Source organism: Scardinius erythrophthalmus (genome assembly GCF_964197995.2).
Source record: "Scardinius erythrophthalmus genome assembly, chromosome: 6".
Classification (NCBI taxonomy): domain Eukaryota; kingdom Metazoa; phylum Chordata; class Actinopteri; order Cypriniformes; family Leuciscidae; genus Scardinius; species Scardinius erythrophthalmus.
Window position 1 is genome coordinate 37646421 of NC_138226.1, and position 25104 is coordinate 37671524.

Genomic DNA, 25104 nt, shown 5'->3' on the forward strand with positions numbered 1-25104 from the left:
TGGTTACTAGTCAAAAGGTATTTAACATTTTGGAGATGTTATCTGACAGAAGATCCGATCCGAATCTGTTTGGGTGTAAGCCATCAGCACGGAAAAGCCTAGGACGCTCCCAAAACAGATTCCAATTATTTACAAAGAGCAGTTTCTGCTCATTACACCATGACATTAACCATTCATTTAGCGCGAATAATCTACTAAACTTGTCATGCCCTGTGCACCTTATTTTTACCTGATGTAGCATGGATGTGCCGAACAATGGAATCGCCGATGATCACAGCATCGCGTTCTATTTCGCGAAGAGGGGAGAAGCGGTTTTGTGTGGATAACTCGAAAACCGGGAGGGTCGGAGAGGGTCTTGGTCTAGACCTGACTCGCGTCTTCCGCTGCGGAAATATCCAGGCTTCGTGGTGGCGTGTTGGAGCCGGAGTGAACGAGACCATGGCTGATCGCGACCTTGGCGCTTGGGACCGATGCCGAGTAACGCACGGAGTAGACGAGGTCGGAGTCAGCGGGTTAGTAACATTAATCTCTGATTTGTGAGCATCGGCGCGTGATGTTTCAAGAGCCAAACGCCGGTCTCTCAGCTCGGCCTGTCTCACTAAAAGGTCGTGGATCTGTTTCTCAACAGCTTCCAGCTCAGACTGCACAGCGTGCAGCTCAAATGTGTCCTCACCTGCACCAAAAGGTAGACTACATACATCTGATATATTCGCCATTTTAACAGATGGACAGTAAGTTAGCAACGAAACTATCAGTGATGCTATCAATTAATACTAATTTCTGACAAACGTCTTAGATATAATCCGTCTTTTTAGTGGTACGGGTGTAGAGTAGACGCACGATAGGTAAAAATGTTTGTAAGTGAGTGTTGAGAAGACGCGTTCAGCCGTGATCCCCGGGAGTAACCTATAAGAGTATCCAGCGTTGGATCACTAACAGGCTTGAGACACGTCTGCTCAACAGTCCGTGTTGTAACTATGAGGTTTGAGCAGTAGTGCTTCTCAGTGAGGAAAAGTAGAAAATGTTTGTTGTAAGTAAGTTTAAAGAGTAAAATCAAGAATTATAAATCAAATCGATGGAGCTCCAAAGACAACAACGCGTTCAGACGCGACGCATGCGCATGCTAGTGGTAGTTTGTTCATTTAAATGTTTTTTTTTTTTTTTGTCTGTTTGGCAATCATTATACTCCAATATTCAGCCTATGGGCATTGTGCAATATCTCCTTTGGGGATAGTGTCTATTTTGCAATGTTCACTAGTGTGAAGTGTGAAATGCTGTGTTAGTGTATGTCCTGTAACTCATTTACTATGAGACTTCTTCGCTGTGATTTATTTATTTTAGAATTTTTCACTGTTACCTATAGTGTTGTTTTTGGCAGCCTGTTTTAATTTTAGTTTTAGTCTAGTCTTTGTGTCAAGCTGTCGTTTTAGTTTATTAGTTTTAGTCACGTTCATACTCTTTTTAGTCTAGTCAAGTTTTAGTCAACGAAAACTGATGACATTTTAGTCTAGTTTTAGTCAATGAAAATTGTATTTTAGTCTCTTTTTAGTAATGCAATTCTATTTAACCCAGTCAATATAGAATTTCAAAACAAGGTTATCTTATTATAGCCTATTTAGTATATTTAGGGCAGTGACGGTGGCAGTTTTTTTTACTACCGGCGGTGGTTGGGGGGTTATTTAAAAAAATAAAAACTCGTTTTATATTTCCACACAAAGACGCCTGATATAGCAGAATAGCCAACCACTCTGAGCTCTGAGGGACACGAGCAGAAAAGAGACCATCGATCTCTTTATGATATCTAATCTTCGTGTTTTCTACTTGATGTAAATTGGTCTGAATAGCGAATTTTATCCTCCACATGGGCAAAATATTTAGGCTATGTTTGAGATTGCGCTGCCAGAGAAAGTGAAACTAAAAATCACCCGCGCGTGTGAAATGCGCTTTACAACTAAACTTGACGCGCCCTATGTCTAATATAGGAAACACAAACTGTGTTAAAAAGAATTTGACATGCAAGTACAAATGTATGCTATACAGCAAACACAGAACGTTCCCCTAACGTTCCCGTTTGGTTCCCATTTGGTTATTTTTTTGGGAACCAAACAAGAACGTTCTGGGAACGTTCCCTGTAGGTTATTTTTAGGATCTTTGTTTATAACATTAAGGGAACGTTCCCAGAACGTTCCCTGTAGGTTATTTTTAGGTTTAAATTTATAACCTAAAGAGAACGTTCTGGGAACATTCCCTGTAGGTTATTTTTTGGATATATTTTTATAACTTTAAGGGAACGTTCCCAGAACGTTCCCTGTAGGTTATTTTTAGGTTTAAATTTATAACCTAAAGAGAACGTTCTGGGAACATTCCCTGTAGGTTATTTTTTGGATATATTTTTATAACTTTAAGGGAACGTTCCCAGAACGTTCCCTGTAGGTTATTTTTAGGTTTAAATTTATAACCTAAAGAGAACGTTCTGGGAACGTTCCCTGCAGGTTGTTATTTAATAACCTAAAGAGAACCTTCCCAGAACGTTCCCTGCAGGTTATTTTTAGGTTTAATTTTTATAACCTAAAGAGAACCTTCCCAGAACGTTTCCTTGCAGGTTTTAGGTTTTATTTGTATAACCTAAAGAGAACGTTCTGGGAACGTTCTCTGCAGGTTATTATTTTAATATCACTTAGCCTACTATTAACAGGCAGATTACCAACTGACAACGTCGTCAGTACGGTCCCCTAAGGTTATAAGATAACCAACAACGTTCAGATCTATTCGCAATAACTTTTTATTAATGATATTTTAAATTATGTTATATTTTAATTCTATATGTTTATTTAAATGCTGCATGACTTTGAAGTGTTTTAATGCGCATGCGCGTGATCAAACACTGGAGCACGTGCGCTGCTCGAGAGCAGATGGAAACGTCATCGACAACTGACAAACAACAAAACTCCCGTCTCTCGCTGTTGGTTTCACTGCTTTCAGGTAAGTTTAGACAACAAAATCTCACAAATAATACACACAAACGCCCCTGACACATTTCTTACGTGTAATTGACACGCTTCTGTTAAATATTTATTTTAAAGAAATGATTTTATGTCTTTGAAAAAGTCCGTTAGCATCTACGCTAGCTAACCGGTTTCAAAAGACAACGTTAGGCCTAAGTTACGTTAAGTTGAGGTCTTATTTATGAAAGTTTGGGTTTTTAAACACATATTTAGTGTAGATAACAGTTTTTGATAGTTTTGCTGGTAATTTGTCAATGGGAAGTAAGCTAATTTATTTAGGCTAACCAAAAAGAATGCACTGTATTGTTAACTTAATCAGTGACGTTACTTACCAATATTGCTAAAATGTGATTTCAGAATAGCGAGAGAAAAAATAAAACTCTACAACAAGGGGTGAGTTATTGTTTAATCATGATGATAATTCCATATGCATTTATTTCACAATATATTATCTTAAGATTTGTATATATTTATCTTTTCTGCATTTCACCTCTGTTCTAGCTTGGTTCCTTGTAATAAACCTATCACATGTAATATTTTTGGCTCTGTGACAAACAGCATGTTATGTTCCTAGATCATCATGCTGTGATGGCCTGCTGCACTCCCTGTCCAAGAAAATCTCTATGAACCATATGACTAGTAAGCAAAACCACCTCAAACATGCAGTGCACTGCTGTCCAAAGGTTTGGGGTCTGTAAGATTTATGCTTTTGAAATAAGTCTCACATTTTAAAATCATTAACCCCAAGTTTTTTCAGTGAGATTGTCCTTGAGAAGCCTGTAAGCTAAATAATCAGCTAAATAATAGGCGACTAATACAATATTATAATGGTCATAGTTATAATAATTCATTTAACTATTATGATAACATGATATCCTGATGATTACTATATTTTATTTTATTTCTTTAGGTCTGTTTTGAATTATGTTGGCCAATGAGACTGACAACATACTGTCCAACTCAAAGGTATTTATGTATTTTTTTATTTTTTTTTATTGATCAATACTGAAATTCTTTGTACTTTTAAATGCGGTTCAGGGGGTCGACAACTTTAGGCAGTTATTTTTCACAGATTTATTTATTTAATGTTTATTTGACAGGGACAAATGCATAGAACATTGCTTTATAAAAAATACAAAGTAGATGCCATGCATACAGGTTTATAGCCATGACTAATTTGCAACCCCTAGATATCTTGGGCAGCTGTGGCTCATACTCTTAGCCTTTAAAAATGTTTGAATTGATATCCCCAATGCAATATCAGGGGGTAAATATATCATTAGAGTTCTTAAAGTTATGGCTTTGCTCTTGTTACCAGATGAGATAAAATCCCTATTGTTTGGCCCTGTATTCTTCAGGACAAGACCTTGATGCCATCCACAGTCAGTAGATGAAGAAGGTGAGTTTAGCCGAATTCAGTTCTCTTTCACTTTTTTTTTTTAGCTTAAACAGACACGTGCACGCAAAATGAAGTCAAAATGGCGAGTTTCCTCTTGTCTTGTGTTTTAAACAGAAAGAAAACGGATGCGTGTCATTTATATTAGTTCTGCGCATTCGTCTTAAAGGGACAGCAGCCTAACGTACCCGCAGCTGCTTGTGTCGCCAATGGTGATCAAACATCAAAAGAGAGAATGACTTGTAGCTTTAGCAAAGATACATTAATTTTATAGTTATTTTATTTTTACACTGAAGACTTATTTTACATTTTGATAAATCAATTTCTGTACCTGATAAGTTAGATTTAACTGAAAAACATAATGCACTGCTTATTTCAACTGTGTTTTTCTTCTATTGTATTTATCTATGCTTGTTATCTATTGTAATTTTCTATGCAGGTTCACTCCTCTACAAAATCCCCCCAATAGAGGTTATGCGGAGCGCCCAGCGGTTGAACCGGAAAGAGGTCTAAGCATTTCCGCTTTTCACTTCCGTACACATCTGCAGCGGTAGGTGATCTCTGAGTTTACTGTTAATTTTTGCTTATTACACTAAAATTCTTACTTCTGTTTTAATTAAAATGTCACGAAGGCTAAAATATCAGAAAAGGGAACATCCGAACAGCAGTTTTTGTTGTGTGCCGGTCTGCTCTATGTCGGGGAAAATGAGTAGTACAAATAGGTTCTGTACTCATAAAGTGACGTCAACATCAGCAGTAGCATTCGCCGTCAGGCAAGTGTTATTTAAATAAACTCCTGATGTACTTACAAACTTTCCAATGCCTCGTTTAATGAGTACAGAACCTATTTGTACTACTGTAGTAGTTTGGTACCATTCTGGGCATTATTAGTGGGGTAATTTACCAGATACAAACCTGGAGCCGTTAGCGCATGCACTAAACCATACGGCTGATATCTCTAAATAAACTCTAAATTTTTCAATATTGTGCAGCACTAATATTGAGCATATCTTAAAGTGAACCTGGAATGATAATTTGTGATACCAGATGAGATGTATGTATGATAGATTTTGAACTGTACTATTTTTTTATTTCAGGTTTTCTGGGATCCCAGCGGAAGGCATCAAGGCATCAGATGTTGGCCTGGACAGATGCACCTGTAAACTACACCGACCTTTGCTTTTGCATGGATGGCTGATTATTACCATGTTCTGTGAGGGTTTCATTATAGCAAAACTGAGCACCTGTGACAGTGGAATTTGTAGGTGTAAAGTCACAGAGATTAAAAAAAAAAAATTGATAGCAGTTTCAAACTTTTTTTCACTTTCTTTCTCATAAACAACACAGCAGTTACAGGTTTTCAAATTCTTCATTGGAGGTGAGACTTATACATAAAAGGTAGAGCGAATTCGCAGGTCAGAGTTCACTAGACTTAAATATTATTTTCTCTGTTTTTTATTTGACTTCAGAGAGAGAGGCTTAATATGGGTATCCTTACCCCTATATAAAACATTCCTTTTTTGATTTGTAGTCTGAAATAATAAATAGTGCAATATAAATAAATGCAATGTATTGTTTTGAAATATATAAATTTTTCTATACACATTGATGCTGAAATATCTGAATAAATACATGATACCAGCAGCGCTCGTGCTCATATCTCCTACAGCTTGTGATCCCAATTGTGATCCACAATCCCACCTCACTCTTTTCATTTGCTCCAGATGAATATTAATGCCATTACAGGGCTTGAATTTTGGCATGGGATTGTGTGTCCATGTAACGCGTTGTCTTTTTATTTTCTTGTTAAATTTGCAGATGGTGTTGGGAGTTTAAATGTTTTGAGCGGAGTGAAGATTGGCACATTCATGTATATTGTATATAAATGAATACTTTTTCAACTTTATAGCCAAAGTTATAGGCTACAGTTTGCAAAAAGATCGTTTTAATTAAAATGTTTGTGCAGTTTTATTTGAAATATTTTCATGTTTGAAATATTAAATGTAAATTACTGTTCCTGAATACATTTTGCTAACGCTGTTTTTAATGACTTATTTTAGGTTGATAATTAAACAATGAATAAACAAAAACATGGATTGTGTGCTGATTTATTTATTTAATACAAACTGATTGATTTACTTATTAGTGATAGTTTCTGTAAATTCAATTTATTGTAATAATATATTCATAGGATTCTTAAGTGTTTGAACAATAAACAATGTAGAATATGTTGTTTGTAGACCTACAATTTGTGTACAGGCATATCAGGATGTGTAGACGTTAGGAGAACGTTCCGGGAACGTTCTGGGAACCTTTCGGCAACGTTCCGGGAACGTTCCCCTAACCTTCCGGGAACGTTACGAGAACCTTGCGGGAACCTTTCGGGAACGTTCTGGGAACCTTTCGGGAACGTTCCGGGAACGTTCCCCTAACCTATAGGGAACGTTCTATTAACGTAAAGAAAACTTTCCTGGCTAACCAATAGGGAACGTTCTTGGGAACGTTCTGGGAACGTTCTGGGAACCAAAAACTAACGTTCCCAGAACGTTCCCAGAACGTTAAATTGTTAGCTGGGACTTTACCACAGTAAAGAATACGAATATAATAGGCCTAATTAAAAGCGAACCAATGAAGAAACGTGTATAATCCCTTTAGAAAATGGGTGAGACGTGAGTGAAGATTTGGGAAAAGAAACAAGAGATTCCAGGGATGAGTCACGATTTTTGTATATTCGATTAGTTTATTTAATTATAGAATATCGATTTAATTAATTATTTTAATATAATTATCGATATATATCGATATTTAATTATTCTCTAAAATAAAATCTCCATGTTCTGGTGCTGATGCGATGACGCGTTCATGTAACCAGAGACGCTGCCATAATGCACATAACAGCTGTCACAAAGAACCGGCAAAAGTAATGATTATGAATGTGTCAAATATATCAATGATACATTTTAATAGAAAAACTAATGGAATAATATTGTTAAATTCGCTGATAATCTGGTGACCAGATCGCAAAACAGAATTTAAAGCCGACAAAGCTATGGGTTCACGCACAACTCTCTCATTCGTCGTGACGTTATAACATTTCGTCTCATCTCGTTTTGGTCAACGAAAATGAGGAGACATTTTAGCATAGTTTTTATTTTGTAAGCCACATTTAGTCTCGTTTTTATTCGTCAACGATAATGCATCATACATGTATTTTAGTCATCGTCACATGACCATGCATTTACGTCTCGTCTCGTCTCGTTTTCGTCAGGTGAAAACGGTTCGTTGACGACAATATTTCGTCATAATTTTCGTTGACGAAAGCAACACTAGTTACCTATGGGGAACATTTGTCTTCTCCGATTGCCAATCAGTATATTATTGTGTCTAGTGTTTAATAAAATTATATTGGAGTACATCAGTCCCATTTCTGTTCCTTCATTGGATACAACCTGCCTAAATAGTTTAAAGGGGAGCGCTGTTTGGGTTTTCTAGTTTAGATATTCAAATTGTGTGCGTTGGAGCACCCCCTAGGGGTCACTAATATCCAAGATTCTCAATAAAATATAATGCGGCGACTCTTGAGCTGCACAACGTGAAGGCTGTGAAGTTGTCGGGGGATGCCAAAGCCATTGCACCGACAGCCTGAATAGAATGGCCAAAATCACATCTGGGCCTTTTGAAACGATGCCCACTTCAGGCTTGAAAAGAGCCCAATTTCCATGTTAAAAAAAAAGCAGCTCATACAAAGATCCTGGATATCACAACCCCTGTCGCAATCAGACAAAGTGACAAGGAGCCACGTAGTCAGCAGGGTTCGAACCTGCACGGGGAGACCCCAATGGTTTTCAAGTCCATCGCCTTAACCTCTCGGTCACGACTACTCTTGAAAGTGAGTCAGTTATAGTGGTAGTGAATCACATGCTATTTTCCTTTCTGGAAGTGAGCAGCAGAGGACACCAGGGCCAATCATCAATGTGGATGTGAGCAGCAGAGGATGTACTCAGCTAACATATTATGTTGGCAAAAAGGAGTTCAACGATGTCTTCACCTACACAAAAACCTGCTCACGTCAGGCTTGAAAAGAGATGTGGGTTGCCCAGTTTTCCATGTTAGAGAAAAAAAAAATGCAGCTCGTACAAAGCTACTGGATGTCACAATTCCTGTTGCAAACAGACAAAGAGCTACGTAGTCGGCTGGGTTCAAACCTGCGCGGGGAGACCCCAATGGATTTCAAGTCCATCGCCTTAACCTGTCGGCCACGACTACTCCTGCGACTTCTTGCGTGGGTTTGGTTGTGAAACGCAGTTTGCAGACCAGACAGCTGTCAGCAATTCTTTCTTTTGTCAAGTCATGCAGTGTGAAACCTCCTGTCGTCGGTGCATCGTGTCGTCGGCTGCAGGCTTTCCTGGAGGTTCGGCTGCAGGCTTTCCGGGAGGCTTTGGTGGTTCGGCTGCAGGCTTTCCTGGATGGATCCAGATAGTCAACTTTAGTCAGTCTGTTTAGAGGCATTCAGTCTCAGATACAGCACAAAACCCAAATACCAAATTTTTTACTCCTCTTAATTATTAACCCTCTGAGGTCGGCAAACGCGCAGGCGCGTTTTGCTGGATTTTCTCCACATTGTAGCACTATAAACTTAAATTACTCCGTCATTTATGGTCATATAGAAAAAAGAAATATAAAAAAAGAATCTGTGATATTTCTCCTTTTGTATGTGTCCACTTAAAATCAAATCAAAACATTGTGCTTTTGTAAAATAAAGAAAATAAACAGGGTGTGCGCTCTGCCTCTCCGTCGCGGTGAACTTTTTTCTTGAGCACGTCTGTAAACTGAAACTAAACTCAGCGAATACTTGTCACACATTTATGAGCCATATACCTTTATAAACATTTAAGTGTGTACTTTTAAATGATCGGATTCAAAACAAAAATAAATATTCTCTGTTTAAGTAATTTGTATAAAACCAACAAGATGTTGGCCACGCCCACTCGTGCAAAAGATATTCACATGCAAATCTCCACATGGAACGCGACAACCTGGTTGAACGCGAACTCGCTCATTACCTCAACAAGAAAACACTTCACTTTTCGCCGAGTTTGAAAGACGTGCCTGAGCTTACATTGGATTTAGGCTACCTCAAAAGAAGAAGAACGCGATTTGAAGACAAGAAAGATGTAAGGTAAGAAATTCTTACATATTAGTTTGTTATTGTTGCATAAATGTCACGTTGCAGTTGAACTGTTGCTAGATATATGGGGAATATTATAATATTTAGACCCAGGGCTCTCAAGTTTTACCAGTAGCAACTCAATGCAGTACACAAGATCCGAGGGGAGGAGTCGGATCTTATATAAGGGGTGGAGATTGGTAGGTTTAGGGGTGGAGATGGGTAGGTTTAGGGGTGGGTTTAGGGATCAGGGGGTGGAGACGGGTAGGTTTAGGCATATGTAAGGTGGGAGGAGTTGGATTTTATCCAACTCCTCCCCCTGGATTTTATGCTCTGCATTGAGGACCATCTCAGTTTTACCAAAAGCTTGGAGTGAGATCACATGCGGTTAGGGGAGGAGCCCTAATGGAGCCCTGCCCCCATATTTCCCCGCCCCCCAATTTTACCCATTGTTCAGAATTAACCAGCCCAAATTGAAATTATAACAATTGGTAAATCTGATAAATGACAGAGCAATTCATCACATCAAATATACTCTTTAATGTTATATTTCAAAATTACAAATAAGTTATACAAAAATTACAAAAATATAACAAATTGATCCAAACAGTTTGTAAAAACAAATCTTTTTGCATTTTGAATGTGTCTAGTCAAAATGGTATAATTATTTATTGTGTAGTGCATGGGACATTGTGAACAAATGACATATTAGAGTATTTTTAAGGTGTGTGTGTGTGTGTGTACACAAGAGTACACACTCCAGCTTATGAAATGTGTTAATGTGTTTGAAAAATACAAATGCAATGGCAATGATTAATGTTTTGACAGGATATAAAATATTACCCAGAGCACTCTGCTTTAATACATGTAGGCCTTAATGTAACTAGAAAGACTATTAATACAGTATAATATAATTTAAAATAAAATAAACAAATTTAAATGTTTTTAAAATAAAATGAAGAAATACATCTTAATTCCTTCCCATATAGCCTACCCACTAATGCCTCGTTTCCACTGAGCGGTACGGTACGGTACGGTACGGAACGGTACGCGTTTATTTGCGTTTCCACTATCAAAAGTTGTGAATGGTACCAAAATGCCGAACCGTACCGTACCACTTTTTAGGTACCCTTCCATTGGGGTACCTAGCACAGTGGAACGGTACTAAAAGGTGGAGCTAGACTCACTGCAGGACGTTGATTGGTTGACAGAGAATCGTCACTTGCGCGTGCTACAAGAGGAATGACAACATAAGAAGCGCCATTTTTTAATATACAGTTTAATATAATACTACTGTTACTGTATCACGAAATGTAATTTTAAGAGTTTTTCAGGCGAGAATGTAGTTGTTTAAAGCTCAAATCTGTGGTTTATTTATAAAGATGATTTTTTTTTCCCCGGTTGTGAGATCCATGCGTTCAGCGGGCGCTCGGCGCTCATGTTTCCCGGCTGGATGAGCCTTGCCTCGGCGTTCGTCGCAGACTCCGACGGTAGTGGTTAAACATAAGATATAATTCGTTTTGTGTAGACCTAACGGGCGATCTTTGGTCTCGTGAGTATATAATGAGTTCCCTGTCAATCGTTTTGGCTGAGGGCTAAGTTTAGTTTTATATTAATGTTATTTGTGTTTAACTACTTGTAATGTTAGAGCGCTGCATTTGGATATTTGACTGAATTGTTTGCTTTATTTCTTATTGTATAGCTTCTTGTACTTTACTTAAACTTTTATATAGGCTATTATTGATAAAACTGAAATTTTACAAAAAGAAATATGGTTTCTTGTCATTTTTTATTACAAGATTATCACTGATGTTTATTGCAACATTTGTACAAATGCATATATTGCCTGGAATATGTTTATTTTATTTATTTTTTAAACGAAAAGAGGTAACGTTAGGGTTGTGTTTATATTTCGTTTCGTTATAACGTATAACGTGCAGTGAATAATCAATATGCGTTGCGCATGAACCACATTTGTGTCCCTATAATGTTTAATTTATTTAAATGAAAACGAAAAGAGGCAGAGTGGTGTTTTATAACATATTTCGTTTTATTGTTGCTTAAAATGTACAGACAGAGTAACCGAGATAACCGGTGTATCAGCGACGCTTTTAAGAACGCGCTGTACCATTTGCATGTAGGAGTCGCACATGGCAAGTACAAACTTTGCGTACTTGATATTGAGAAAAGCCTAATGTCGGCGCTTGTCTTCTTGTGACAAACATGTCGAGGAGCAAGAACAAGATCTGCTGCATGTCATCCATTGTAGTTTACTATGTTCTTCTTCGCGCGAAAATGACGTCGATCGAAACACCACGCCTATCAAGTAAGGGTACTGTTGGCAGTGGAAACGCTAGCCAGATCATGGTTAACAGACCCGAACCGTACCGTACTGTCCCGTACCGTACCGTACTGCTCAGTGGAAACGAGGCATAACATTCCCTTAGTTTAAGAAAACGTAAGCTAGCCAAACTGAGCCAAAGCTTCTGGCCTGGTTGCAAAGTAGTTGTAGAGTTTTTGACTGCATCAATAATAATGTATACGATGGGCTATATATTAAATGTTCTAGCCTAATAATGTTAGATGAGCTTTCTTCCAACTTACCTTCTCCATCACGAGTCACGACGTGTGTTCACGCGATGTTGTTGGTTACCTGGTAACGAGCGTACGGTGGCCGAGAATGTTCCGTCAACTTCCGTGTGTTCGCGCATCTGTGTTGCCTTGTAACGAACGCAATCTGGCCGAGATACGTGCTGGCGGCAGGAAACTTCACTTTGTGTGCCTGCGCCTCGTATACAACGTTAAATATAAAGCTCGCAGGACAACTTGGTTGGCATTGCCCAATGCGTGAGACTTGAGAGCCCTGTTTAGACCCGTGTTTACTGTTACTTTGTTTGTGGATATCTGCTCAAACGTAGATATGTATATGGTAACCATAATGTTTTATATTTGAGCGCAATTGCGTTTGAATGTATCATATTTTGGATAGCGATCGCATTTGAATGTATCATATTTTGCAGCGCGATCGCGTTTGAATGTAGGCTATCATATTTTGCAGCGCGATCGCGTTTGGATGTATCATTTTGGATGAAAGCAAAACGCAACAAACGGCTTCATGTTTTTATTATTATCTCATTTCATATCATCATAACGGATGGAAACATTTGAAGTAACATGATAATCAATACATTTTTCTCTAGCTTAGTTGTTACTGAAATCTTTTGGAAGATTTATACTGCTATAGGTTATTTATTGTTATTATTTTATCTGGCACTGCGCATATACCTTATGCCTACAAGGTACAACAAACCTGCTGTTCATTATATTATATATTGTTGGAAACATTTGTGTGTGTGTGTGTGTGTGTGTGTGTGTGTGTGTGTGTGTGTGTGTATTCTGTGAATTTTAAAAAGGAATATTAAAAAGCAATTTTAACCAGAAAAATCTAATATTTATTTCCAAAATTGTGCATGCCTTTCTCTTGATTTCAGTATGTTCACTTTTTTTTTCAGGGCCCAGATGCCACTGAGGACTTCAACATTCACATGAGTCTCTGTACGTGAACATGGTAAAGTGAAAATCTTGGAAATGAAAGGTATGTACAATGTTTTTATGAATGGCACAAAGGTCTCTGTCTTTGAAGTGCTTTTTTGGCATTTGTTGTGTATCTTTGGATTATGTTGTGTTGTAAATAAATCCAAACAATTTAAAAGCCATTCTTTTTTAAATCTCCTCATTTACAGTTTTGTGCAAGGTTGCTCAGAATGACAGGGCTATTAGGAGCTAGGATAGCTCCTAATAGGGCCGTTAGGGAGGTTCTTTGTCTTTCTCAGGTGAGAAAAACTTACATATTAATGAGGTGATCACACCTTCCGCATAAGGCTTTCTAACACAAAACACGTCGTAAAATTTTTAAATCAATATATTGTCTTCTCTGAATGAGCCGTCAGGGTGATTTTCACATAGTGTTGCAGCAAATATTCTAGGCTACGTCATACAATTTTCAAAAGTCTTGTGAAGAAATAATCAGTATGGGTTTCATGGCCTTATTTCACTGAGGATTTTTATTTTTTTTGTATTTTCACAAACCATGCATAAATGTCATTATCTCAAAACTACAAACTTTTACATACATGCTGCTGATATATTATTCTAGCAGAGTTTGTGCTGAATACAGTGTAATTATAGCCTGACTTCGTCATACTCATATTCTAGTCAGAATGTGAGTCTGATACCACTCCATAGAGATTTGATTATGGGGCGTTTCTCAACCGAACTAGGAAAAAAAAAACCTCTGCACTCAATTGGATAGACCTACAACCAAACAGAGCAACGGAGTAAATGACACATGTCCTTCATTCAGAATCAGAATCAGAATCAGAATCAGAATGAGCTTTATTCGCCAAGTGTGCACAAACACACAAGGAATTTTTTGTGGTTTTTACAGGAGCTCTTGGTACATACATACATATATGACATTAGAACAGGTATTTAAATGAGAACATAAATAAATAGAATAAACAATAATAATAGTTATAGTATACATCTGAAACAGTTATGTACAGATTTGTGCATTGTGTGTACAGCTCTATAAATAAAATTTGTATATGTATTTACACAAAAAAACCTCTTGCTTCTCTCTCAAGTACTGAATGAATTATACAGCAGGTGTTAATTGCTGTTTTAGCTGTTTAAGCTTGAGATAGCATGGGGGAAAAAACTGTTTTTGTGCCTAGATGTTCTAGTGCGCAGAGATCTGTAACGTCTGCCTGACGGCAGAAGTGCAAACAGGTTTTGGCCGGGGTGGGAGGGGTCTGTGATGATGTTCCCTGCCCGTTTCTTCACTCTGGCATTGTACAAGTCCTGAAGGTTGGGGAGGTGTACACCAATGATCCTTTCAGCTGTCCTAACAGTCCGTTGTAGTCTTCTTATATCTGATTTGCTGGCTGACCCAAACCAGACAGTTATAGAAGTGCACAGAACCGACTCAATAACAGCTGAGTAAAACTGAGTCATCTGCGCTTGTGGTAGGTTGAACTTTTTCAGTTGACGAAGGAAGTACAACCTCTGTTGGGCCTTTTTGACAATGGAGTCAATGTGATTGTCCCACTTCAGGTCCTGAGAGATGGTAGTGCCCAGGAACCTGAATGACTCCACTGCTGTCACAGTGCTGTCCATGATGGTGAGAGGGGGGAGTGCAGGGGGGTTTCTCCTAAAGTCCACTATCATCTCCACAGTTTTGAGCGTGTTCAGCTCCAGGTTGTTATGACTGCACCAGACAGCCAGCTGTTCAACCTCTTGTCTGTAAGCAGACTCGTCACCGTCCTGGATGAGGCCAATGACTGTGGTGTCGTCTGCAAACTTCAGGAGCTTGACGGAGGAGTCTTTGGAGGTACAGTCATTTGTGTAGAGGGAGAAAAGCAGTGGGGAGAGAACGCACCCTTGGGGGGCACCAGTGCTGATGGTAAGGGTCCGAGATGTGACTTTTCCCAGCCTCACTAGCTGCTGCCGGCCTGTCAGGAAGCTGATGATCCACTGACAGATGGAGGAGGGCACAGAGAGCTGGGTTAGTTTATTCAGGAGGGTATCCGGGACGATGGTGTTGAAAGCGGAGCTGAAGTCCACAAACAGGATCCTTGCATAAGTCCCTGGTTTGTCCAGATGTTGGAGGATGTAGTGCAGTCCCATGTTGACTGCATCATCCACAGACCTGTTTGCTCGATAAGCAAACTGCAGGGGGTCCAGCAAGGGTCCAGTGAGGTCCTTCAGGTAGGCCAGCACCAGTCTCTCAAATGACTTCATGACCACAGATGTCAAAGCAACAGGTCTGTAATCGTTAAGTCCAGAGATTTTAGGTTTCTTGGGTACCGGGATGATGGTGGAGTGTTTGAAGCAGGAGGGGACTTCACACAGCTCCAGTGATCTGTTGAAAATCAGTGTGAAGATGGATGACAGCTGGACAGCGCAGGCTTTGAGACAGGCTGGTGAGACACCGTCTGGGCCTTTGGCTTTCCTTATCTTCTGTTTCCTGAAGACTCTGCATACATCCTCCTCACTGATCTGAGGTGCAGGCTGAGAAGCAGTATGGGGGAGGGAGGGGGGTGTTGATGGTTGTGTGTAGAGACGGTCAGAGCGGGTGTGGGGTGTGAGAGCAGGCTTTTCAAATCTACTGTAAAATACATTGAGATCGTCGGCCAGTCGTTGATTCTCAACAGTGTTGGGGGATGGTGTTTTGTAGCTGGTGATGGCTTTCAGGCCTTTCCACACTGATGCAGGGTCGTTAGCTGAAAACTGGCTTTTCAGCTTTTCAGAGAAGCTCCTCTTAGCTTCTCTGATCTCCTTTGTCAGTGTGTATTTGGCCTGTTTGTACAAGGCTCTGTCCCCACTCCTGTAGGCATCCTCTTTGGCCTGACGAAGATGTTTTAGTTTTGCAGTGAACCATGGCTTATCGTTGTTATATGTTAAAAAAGTCCTAGTGGGGACACACATGTCCTCACAGAAGCTGATGTAAGATGTCACAGTGTCAGTGAGCTCATCCAGATCAGTGGCTGCAGCCTCAAAAACACTCCAATCAGTGCAGTCAAAACAACCTTGTAAGACCTGCTCTGTTTCGCTGGTCCATCTCTTTACAGTTCTTACAACTGCCTTAGCAGATTTAAGTTTCTGCTTGTAGGCTGGGAGAAGATGAACCAAACAATGATCAGAGAGTCCCAAAGCTGCTCTGGGGACAGAGTGGTATGCGTCCTTTAAAGCAGTGTAGCAATGGTCCAGTATGTTAGTGTCCCTGGTGGGGCAGGTGATGTGCTGTCTGAATTTAGGCAGTTCACGGGTGAGATTAGCTTTATTAAAATCGCCGAGAATGATAGTGAAAGAGTCCGGGTAACTTTGCTCCGTTTGTGTGATCTGATCAGCCAGCTGTTGCAATGCCGCGCTCACACACGCGTCAGGGGGGATGTACACACTCGCCAGAATAAATGAGGAAAACTCCCGCGGCGAATAAAAAGGCTTACAGTTAATGAAGAGAGCTTCCAAATTAGGGCAGCACATCTTCGTCAACACTGTCACATCTGAACACCAGCCTTCGTTGATATAAAAACATAATCCACCGCCTCTCGTTTTCCCAGTTAACTCGGCGACGCGATCCGCTCTGAACAGCTGGAAGCCCGTTAGATTTAGCGCACTGTCCGGTATGGAACCGTTCAGCCATGTTTCTGTGAAGCAAAGAGCAGCCGAGTTTGAAAAGTCCTTGTTTGTGCGGGTGAGAAGTAGTAGTTCGTCTGTTTTATTTGCTAGAGAACGGAGATTTGCCAAGTGAATGCTCGGCAGCGGAGTCCTGAATCCGCGCTGTCGAAACTTCACGAGCGCGCCCGCGCGTTTCCCTCGTTTGCGTCTTTTGAAGCGCTTGTACAGGATCGCAGCTCCGCCAACTAGGATGTCTAATAAAATGTCGGAATGCTCAAAAGTCGGCAAAATGTCGTTTGGTGTGTTGTTCCTGATGTCTAGGAGTTCGTTCCTAGTTAAACTGACGGGGAAAAGGTTACATAAAACAGGACAAACAAACAAAAACAGTAAAAGTACTGAGGAGCTCAAAACCGAAGCAGCCATCCGCGGCGCCATTTTGCATTGTATATTCAAATTCATATTTTCAACCAACAAAATGTCGCGGGCGCGGCTCTCTGTTCCTCTTTTAAAATGAATGCGCTGTCGATATCTTCAATAACAGACGCGATGGCGGAATCTACACATGATGTTTCATAAACAAAGTTCGGGAGCAGCACGTACAAATAATCAATCCAATATCAACTTGTCAAACAATACCGTGTCTAACGTTACCACGGAAGCATATTCACTCTGTCAACTTACCTAACACTCCTTGACAGTTTTTTAGCATCCCTCGGTCCCTCCACCACCCCGAATCTCACTCTTGTCTTGTTCTCTCACAACCAGGAACACGGGGGCAGTATGGCTACCGAGCCCACAGCCTTCTCGGACAGCACGCCATATACGCATTTATTCTATCTTACTTATTTGTGTGAACTCATGACATCTCATATAGCCTACGCATTTATTCTATCCGACTTATTTGTAAACGTGAACTCGTGAAATCTCAATTCTACAGCTGCAGTCGTCTTTGTTGTAAACTAATTCAAATCAAGCGCTCTTTGGTGACATCACCGCATACCATATGTCCATCATCGATTAAAGCCCCGCCCTGGCAATTTGATTGGCTCGGCCTTCTAGGAGCCGAGCATAATTACTCCTCAATGGATCGAGTCCAGACCGAACTTCCCGACCAAAAAATGTTGTGGGCGGGGTTCGGGCTGGCACCCAGGCTAGTGTAATTAGACTTTAGCCATGAAAATATCACAAGTAACAGAAATAACCAGAAATGTCAGAACACCTCCAGGGCCCAGAAAACAGCTCAGACCTCAGAGGGTTAATAATGATTGTATTAATTAATCGTATTAATTAATTTTGTAAAGCCATCCTGTGCTTTAAACCGTGCTATTGGCTGAATACTTTACATTGAGAAAGATAAATTATAAAACAAGACAAAATGAAATGAAGCTGACCCAAACACTAACAAATACCTGCAAATGGATTCATACACTGATGTCCTCATCCATTGCAGCAGCATTTCTCATTGTTCGGACAGTCACTGTCATAGGAACACAACTCTGCACACATTCCTGCTCCAAAATTTGTGCTTGGACACTCCCCTGGCTTTGCTGTTACAGAGACACATGACAGAGAAACCACATCACTGAATACTGAATGTCTCATACACTGTATGAAAAAGAGAAGAAAAAAAAAAAGACCGTAGGAGGATTTACCGGAATATTCAGTCCATTTACTTTATAGTTTCACGTTTAGTTCAATGTGTTACTTGCGGTTTCTTTGCAATTATTTGTGAAACTTACTAGCAATTCCTGAGTGAAACATTTTTTTCAGGGTTTTTTTCTGGAAGACGTATAGCATGCATCAATAATTAAAACTCACTGAAAACAGGCGGCACACACGCGGACCCACAGGGAAATTGACAGCATTTGTGTCCTCCTGAGCAGTCTCAATCAGAAGTGCATCCTGTCAGGAGGGCACGACCGTCAGCGTCGCCGGGCACTGACCAGACACTACAGGAGAGGATTCAAGAGGATCATTAGGGGAGACCAGGAAGTGCTGTAATGGTTTGCTTCAGCATTTGCAAGTCATGGGTTTTGCAATGAGTCTCCCTTTATAATATTCACACATTTATCTGCTTCAATTCAAGTAGCTTAGAAATCTACCATTTTTCACTAAACTGCATCAATCGGTTTCAAAGACTGAGAGTGCAGTTACAACCTACCCCACTAGTGATATTAACTGATGTCCATGCTTTCTATCAGTCTTTCTATGTTGTATACAAATTTACTGGTGTACATCTTCAAAAATGATGCCATCCCCATGACCACCCTCATTTTCCTTTTAAGCATTTTAATAAGCTACTCAACAGAAAATAAAACAAATATAGTTCTAAACCCACTATATATGTAAAATGCAGAGTTATCGGTTAGAATTAGCTCCCCACGTTATATTGTAGGCTTATGCATTTCTTAAAACAAAAAAACTTTAGGCAAAAGTTTCAACTCAGGATTGATACAGTCCGGTAACAATTTTGCAGCCATATTATAACACTAATGTTCGTGTTTAACAGTAAACAAAAAAGCCTATTAGTGATTATATGGGTTTTACTTGTACAATGAAAAATGCATAAACTTATGACAGTTTGCATATTTATACTTTGCTTATTATTAAAACTAAACCAACATACAAAGATGAACTTCCACTTGACATCTGTACTGTATTTTTGTAAGCAGATGTGCCTGAAATCCAATTTTGTAAGGCACTTTATTTATGCACTTCTTCAGGCTGCGTAATGAAGCTAAAATAACTTCTCACCTAGGACTCCAGCGTCTGTTGTGCTCAAATAAGCAGACAGACACAATAAAACAGCACTAAATGAGCAGTACACTTGAGCTGTCATCCTCTGGCCCTGCAATCATAAAATCAACTCTGCTGGAAGATGCACTGAATTACTGAGTCAGGAGGGGCAGACAGCAAGGACCACAAAACTACAAAGAAAAATCCCTGTTGCTGCATCAAAACATCAGCTGAGTCCCACAACAAACGCTATCAAAAGAGTTCAAAACACTTTTTGAAAATGTGTTTTTAAAGATCCAATTGGGGGCCTGGGTAATTCCAACCCTAATGAAAATCACTTGCCTGTAGTTTTCTAATATAGCCTAATTGTGAAGACCTTGATTAGCTTGTTCAGGTGTGTTTGATTAGGGTTGGATGTCATAATAATTACCGTAATTAGAAGATGATTGATTGTTTTTATGGCAACACTATCAACGGCAAATGAATCTGCAGTGGTCAGGTGGTACAGCGATCAAGTGGTACAAGTCGGAGTTCTACCATAAGTTACAAGTTGTAATTATGACTAAACTCCTACACCTAAACTCTCCAGGAAATGGATCTCTACTGGAGACTGGCATAAATCTGCATTGATCATCAAGAAACACAGGGGCATGTCTAGAATTTGAATCTGAATTTTTTAATTGCTGATTGATTTGCGATGTGAATCCATGCAAGTAATTATGAATGAAAACAATGTTTCCAGCCACTGTAGTGAATATAGGGGAATACACAGCCACGGTTATATCATAGCCAATTTAAAATTGGATGGTTTCATATGGATTGCATAATCAGATAATATCGTGACCGAGGCAAGTAGCCTATAGAGTTTTGGTTCATTTCTGTGACGAGACGGCAGAAAGCGCACCCTGTTTGTTTTCTTTATTTTACAAAAGCACAACATTTAATTGTTATTGTGAGTGTCCATAAATAAAAGTTTGTTCGCGTTTGTCGAACGCTAATTTAACATGCCCGAAATAAAATCAGATTTTAGAAGAATTTGTAGCGCCACTCCGACAGGTGTGCCAAAACACTTATTTATAAACTAACAATGTCTTCACCTACACAAAAACCTGCTCACTTCAGGCTTGAAAAGAGATGTGGGTTGCCCAATTTTCCGTGTTAGAGAAAAGAGCAGCTCGTACAAAGCTCCTGGATGTCACACTTCCTGTCGCAAATAGACAAAGTGACACGAAGGAGCCATGTAGGTGGCAGGATTCAAACCTGCGCGGAGAGACCCCAATGGATTTCGAGTCCATCGCCTTAACCTCTCAGCCATGACTACTCCCGCCAGTGAGTCACATGCTATTTTCATTATTGGATTTGAGCATCAGAGAACACCGGGGCCAACTATCAATGTGGATCAATGTGAGCAGCAGAGGATCAACCCGGCGAAAATATTGTGTTGGCAAAAAGGAGTTCAGCGACGTCTTCACCTACACGAAAAGACTGCCATGATCCGGATTTGGACTGGGGATGCTGCCCGCACAACGCAGAATACTAAATGCTACACAGAGAAAGCAATCTTTCCACTCACCCCGGGCCTGCACATACAGTGTCAACGGCAAGCTTCAGCTCAGTTCTCTCTAAAGTCCCCCTCCACTGCTTGCTTAGACAGTAGGGACTTTAAGCAATGGCCTCTGGTGGAACGGCAATGGCATTCTGTCGTTCTATTGCGCACGTGCGACATTAACTGCTACCTCGCGACGTTCTACTGTAACCGTCTACTACGAGAGAACAGCTGATTTACCGTAGTTGTTACTACGTGACAGATTAAGAAAGTTAATGTTATGTTTTAGGTTATGTGGCATTGTAATCGTTTCTGTATATCATTAAATGCCAAAAGCAACCCTTCTCTTGCTCAAATATCACCTCCTTTTTTGGTATTTTGTCTGATGATTAAATCACCCCAATTTAATTTTTGCGCTCTTTAGCTACGGCAGTTAACGCTTACTTATGGCTGCCTTTGCCGTTCCATCAGCAGCTGTTGCTTAAAGTCCCTAGTAACCAAGCATTACATCTTATCTCGGAGAGGAAGACCATCTCCCTCAAAGGCTGGGAAGAGCACAGCAAGAGATTAGGGGAGGTCTGCAACAAACCTTCACCTGAACAGGAACCCTGGACCCTCAGATTAAAAGTCTGATGCTCTACCATTTGAGCTAGCCAGCCAGGCCTTTGCCAGGGAACAGCCACCCAAGGGATATAACAGCACTTTCTCCTTAAAGTGTTCATGCTTTGTCAGCTTAAAGTTTGTGGCATTAAAGGATGAAGACCACAATTTACAAAGGGACGAGAGAGATAGGCTGCTCCTTCCAAAGCTAGGAACATGGAAGATTATGGATTATGTAATATGGAACAATTAGCATCAAGCTACATAACACAATTTAAAATGTTAATATTACACTTTTACTCAAAACTCACTTTAAACCACCATAGAGTATTTGTATTATCTTCCGATCGCGATCTAAAATGGAGTTTAGTCATATAATGATGTTGATTGAAATATGTTATATTTAGCATTTTGTATGCAGCTAATCGCTACACCTGCTTAGCATGTATACTGTAAACATTCTTTAGTCATATGAAAATACCCCAAATCGCACGAACATCACACACAAACCACATATATTCGAAATCGTGCATTTAATAGCTTCTTGTTTCAGGTGTAGAAAGGTTTCTTTAGCTTTTTCACAGGACGAGGAAGTGTACAGGACAGCTTGTACAGGGGAGTAATCCAGCTCTCGGATAGCGTACCATCCCTGAAGGCCGCCATTGGCTAACAAGCCATCACCTGCTGTTAGCATTCCATTGACTCACATTCATTTTGGCTTCACTTTGACAGCAAATAACTTTACATCTGAGGCATTTAAAGACTCTATTTGTCCATTGTTTATTTCTAAAGAAACACGACAATGTATAAAAGGCTCCATTGCCTTGTACCCCGTAGAAGCAGTTTTTGTATAAATAGGCTACCGATTGCGTCATAACCACCCGACTCTCTGGAAATTACCGTATAGTAGGGGTTGCACGACTACTGATTTCTGCTAGTCGATTTCTTATCAAAACAATACTCAAAGTTACTCGACTACTCGTCGTTCATGCTACTGTAAATGAAATAGCTAGATCTTATCAATAAACATTTACTAATTCATAGCCTAATGCAACAATTACATAAGTAAACTCTCAAAACATTATAATTATGACATTTCATTTATAAATTTTCATGTAACAGTCTAAAGCCAAATAAACAGCCGTTCTTGCCTTTCATTTCAGACGTCTGCTTCTAGGGGACTTCACATATCGCGTCTTTTCCGCGCTCAAGGTCGTTATTTCAAATGTAGGCGCGCGGTGAGCGCGCTCATAATGAAAGAAACATGGTGCGCTAGTTTTTCCAGGCGGGTTTTTCCTTCTCATCTCCCGAAATAGATCTAGTAGTAAAGCTAATGCAAGGGCTAGAAATAAATTAATCCTTTGCTGAATGATAACTTCTTCGTCGTCATCATGGAGAGTGCAGTTTGGTTGCATAGCGACGACAGATGCCACGGGAGTGCAAGCGCTTGTAGGAGACAGCGGCACGGCCGCGTGCTTTCCACGCGTTTTTAGACGCAATATGTGAACGGCCTCTTGCAGAGTTGGCCAATTACAATATTTTTGTCATCCTTGATGAAATACTTCCACACATCTGACGCGTGGTGTCTGTTGGTGACGTTCGCAATTTTTAATTCATTTATGGTTAATGGACGCTCGAGTAGTCGATTGTTTCCGACAGCGTCGACTAGTGGTTGAAGTAGTCGATCTATCTACTACTCGACTAGTCTATGCAAGCCCTACCGTATAGACAGGAGTAGAAGCTCGCAGTCAATCGGGGGGACGTGGAGGCATAAAGTCCGATAAAGTCAAGGCAGAAGCCCATAGAGAGTCATAAAGTTGCTCCTGCTCCTAGCTCATGGACACCCTCTACTCACTCTCTCTGTCTCTGCAAGATTTGTAAGGGAATGATTCATATTTCTCTTGGCACAGCTACTAGAAGACTTACAACTGTCAGACAGGTTGCTCACGTCACATCTACGTCAGCAAGCTCAGTTTGAGTCTGCTCAGTATGTCCCGTCCTGTCTCCCTGTTTCAGTGGAAATTACGTCAACACACTGAAAAATGCTGCGCGTTTCAAGGCACTTCAGTGGGTCTTTAAGTGCTCTTAAGCGGCCTTATATTGTATTAATATTAATTCATCTGTAAGTACAGTTTTTTTTAAATAGATACTTTTTAACATTTTAAATACACTACACAATACAATTAAGTGCACCTATTTCACAAGAGATTGTATGTTAATATGACTGTGAGAAACTTTTTTTTAATTTGATGATAAATCATTAGTTTATTACTGAAATAAAGGATGTTCTTTTGTTCAGTGTCCAAAGAAAATGTCAAAATCAAGAAAGGTGAGGATGTTCAAGAAATCAAGCACTTTACACTTCTATTCCAGACTCTTGGATTGTTTGTAATGAGCTAAATCTGGGTAATTAGCATCACTCATTTGAAGGGCTGTTTTACTGGATCAGTGCAGAGTTCACACTGAACAATTTTTCATTCGCCGACAGGTTTTGGGAGATCGCTAGCCTGGGAAAACCCAGACAACTTCCGGCAAATTTAGATTTGCTCTGCAAGTAGTCTGGCAAAGAGCTCATTCAAGCCCATTTCTAATCCGTCGAAATCGCGGCACCAATCAGAAACGTTGGGGCGGGCTCTACACAATGACGATCGCTCTGATTGGTTTTAGGTCTATCCAATTGCGCCCAGAGGCATTTGAGCGACGTCCGTTGGTGAAGCGCACCAACTTTTAAATGCATTATTATATTCAAATTGCAAGCACATGAGGACAGTCTCCACTGGCAGATGAACATGCTACTACATTTCTCTCCGGAACTGTAGGAAATTTAATTAGATTTAATAGAGGATTTTAACTGTGACAAGATGATTGATAGGGCAGTTTACGTGACAGGATGCACGCGACAGATCCGTCCGATAAAGATGACGAAGTAGTATGTCCCAAAGCTTGCCTACTTTTTTGCTACACATTCAAAAGTAAATACCTTTTCTTCACAAAAAGAGTACATACTTTTATGGCGTAGTGTAATTTACCAATTTATCCAATTGCGCCCAGAGGCATTTGAGCGACGTCCGTTGGTGACGCCCCTTTGGAAATGAGTTATTAATGAAGCTTTGACAGACCATAACTCAGTTACTACTGAGAATGGTCTGGTTTTAACCAGGCTAGGAGATCGCCAACAAATGCCCGAAATCATAGGCTAATCGGTGCTCGTTCACACGAGTGACATTCACGCAGTGTGAATTATCAACGACGCGATCTGAGAGAATCGCAGATGAGTCGGCGACGCCCGTGAGATGTTTGGCATGTTAAATATCTGGATCTGTCTGCGATTCAAAATCCTGCTGTGATAATGTGTTCTGACTGAAAACTACAGGACAGCGGGATGTTCGGGGAAGAGTTATAGACCAGAATATCAGTATTTTAACAGAAACAAAGCACAAACATTTGCTTGACCAGCAGCAACAGTAGCACA

General features: G+C 40.0%; 1 long non-coding RNA gene across 2 annotated transcripts; it reads left to right on the forward strand.

Annotated features, from left to right (window-relative positions):
- Positions 1 to 3264: 3264 nt before the first annotated feature.
- Positions 3265 to 6479, forward strand: LOC308691929. Of its 2 annotated transcripts, none has more exons than XR_014030280.1 (6): positions 3265 to 3398; positions 3580 to 3644; positions 3916 to 3971; positions 4324 to 4404; positions 4841 to 4951; positions 5499 to 6479. It is a non-coding gene; the product is annotated as an uncharacterized lncRNA (long non-coding RNA). The 2 variants fall into 2 exon arrangements; XR_014030281.1 differs by having other exon boundaries at positions 4364 to 4404.
- Positions 6480 to 25104: the final 18625 nt, after the last annotated feature.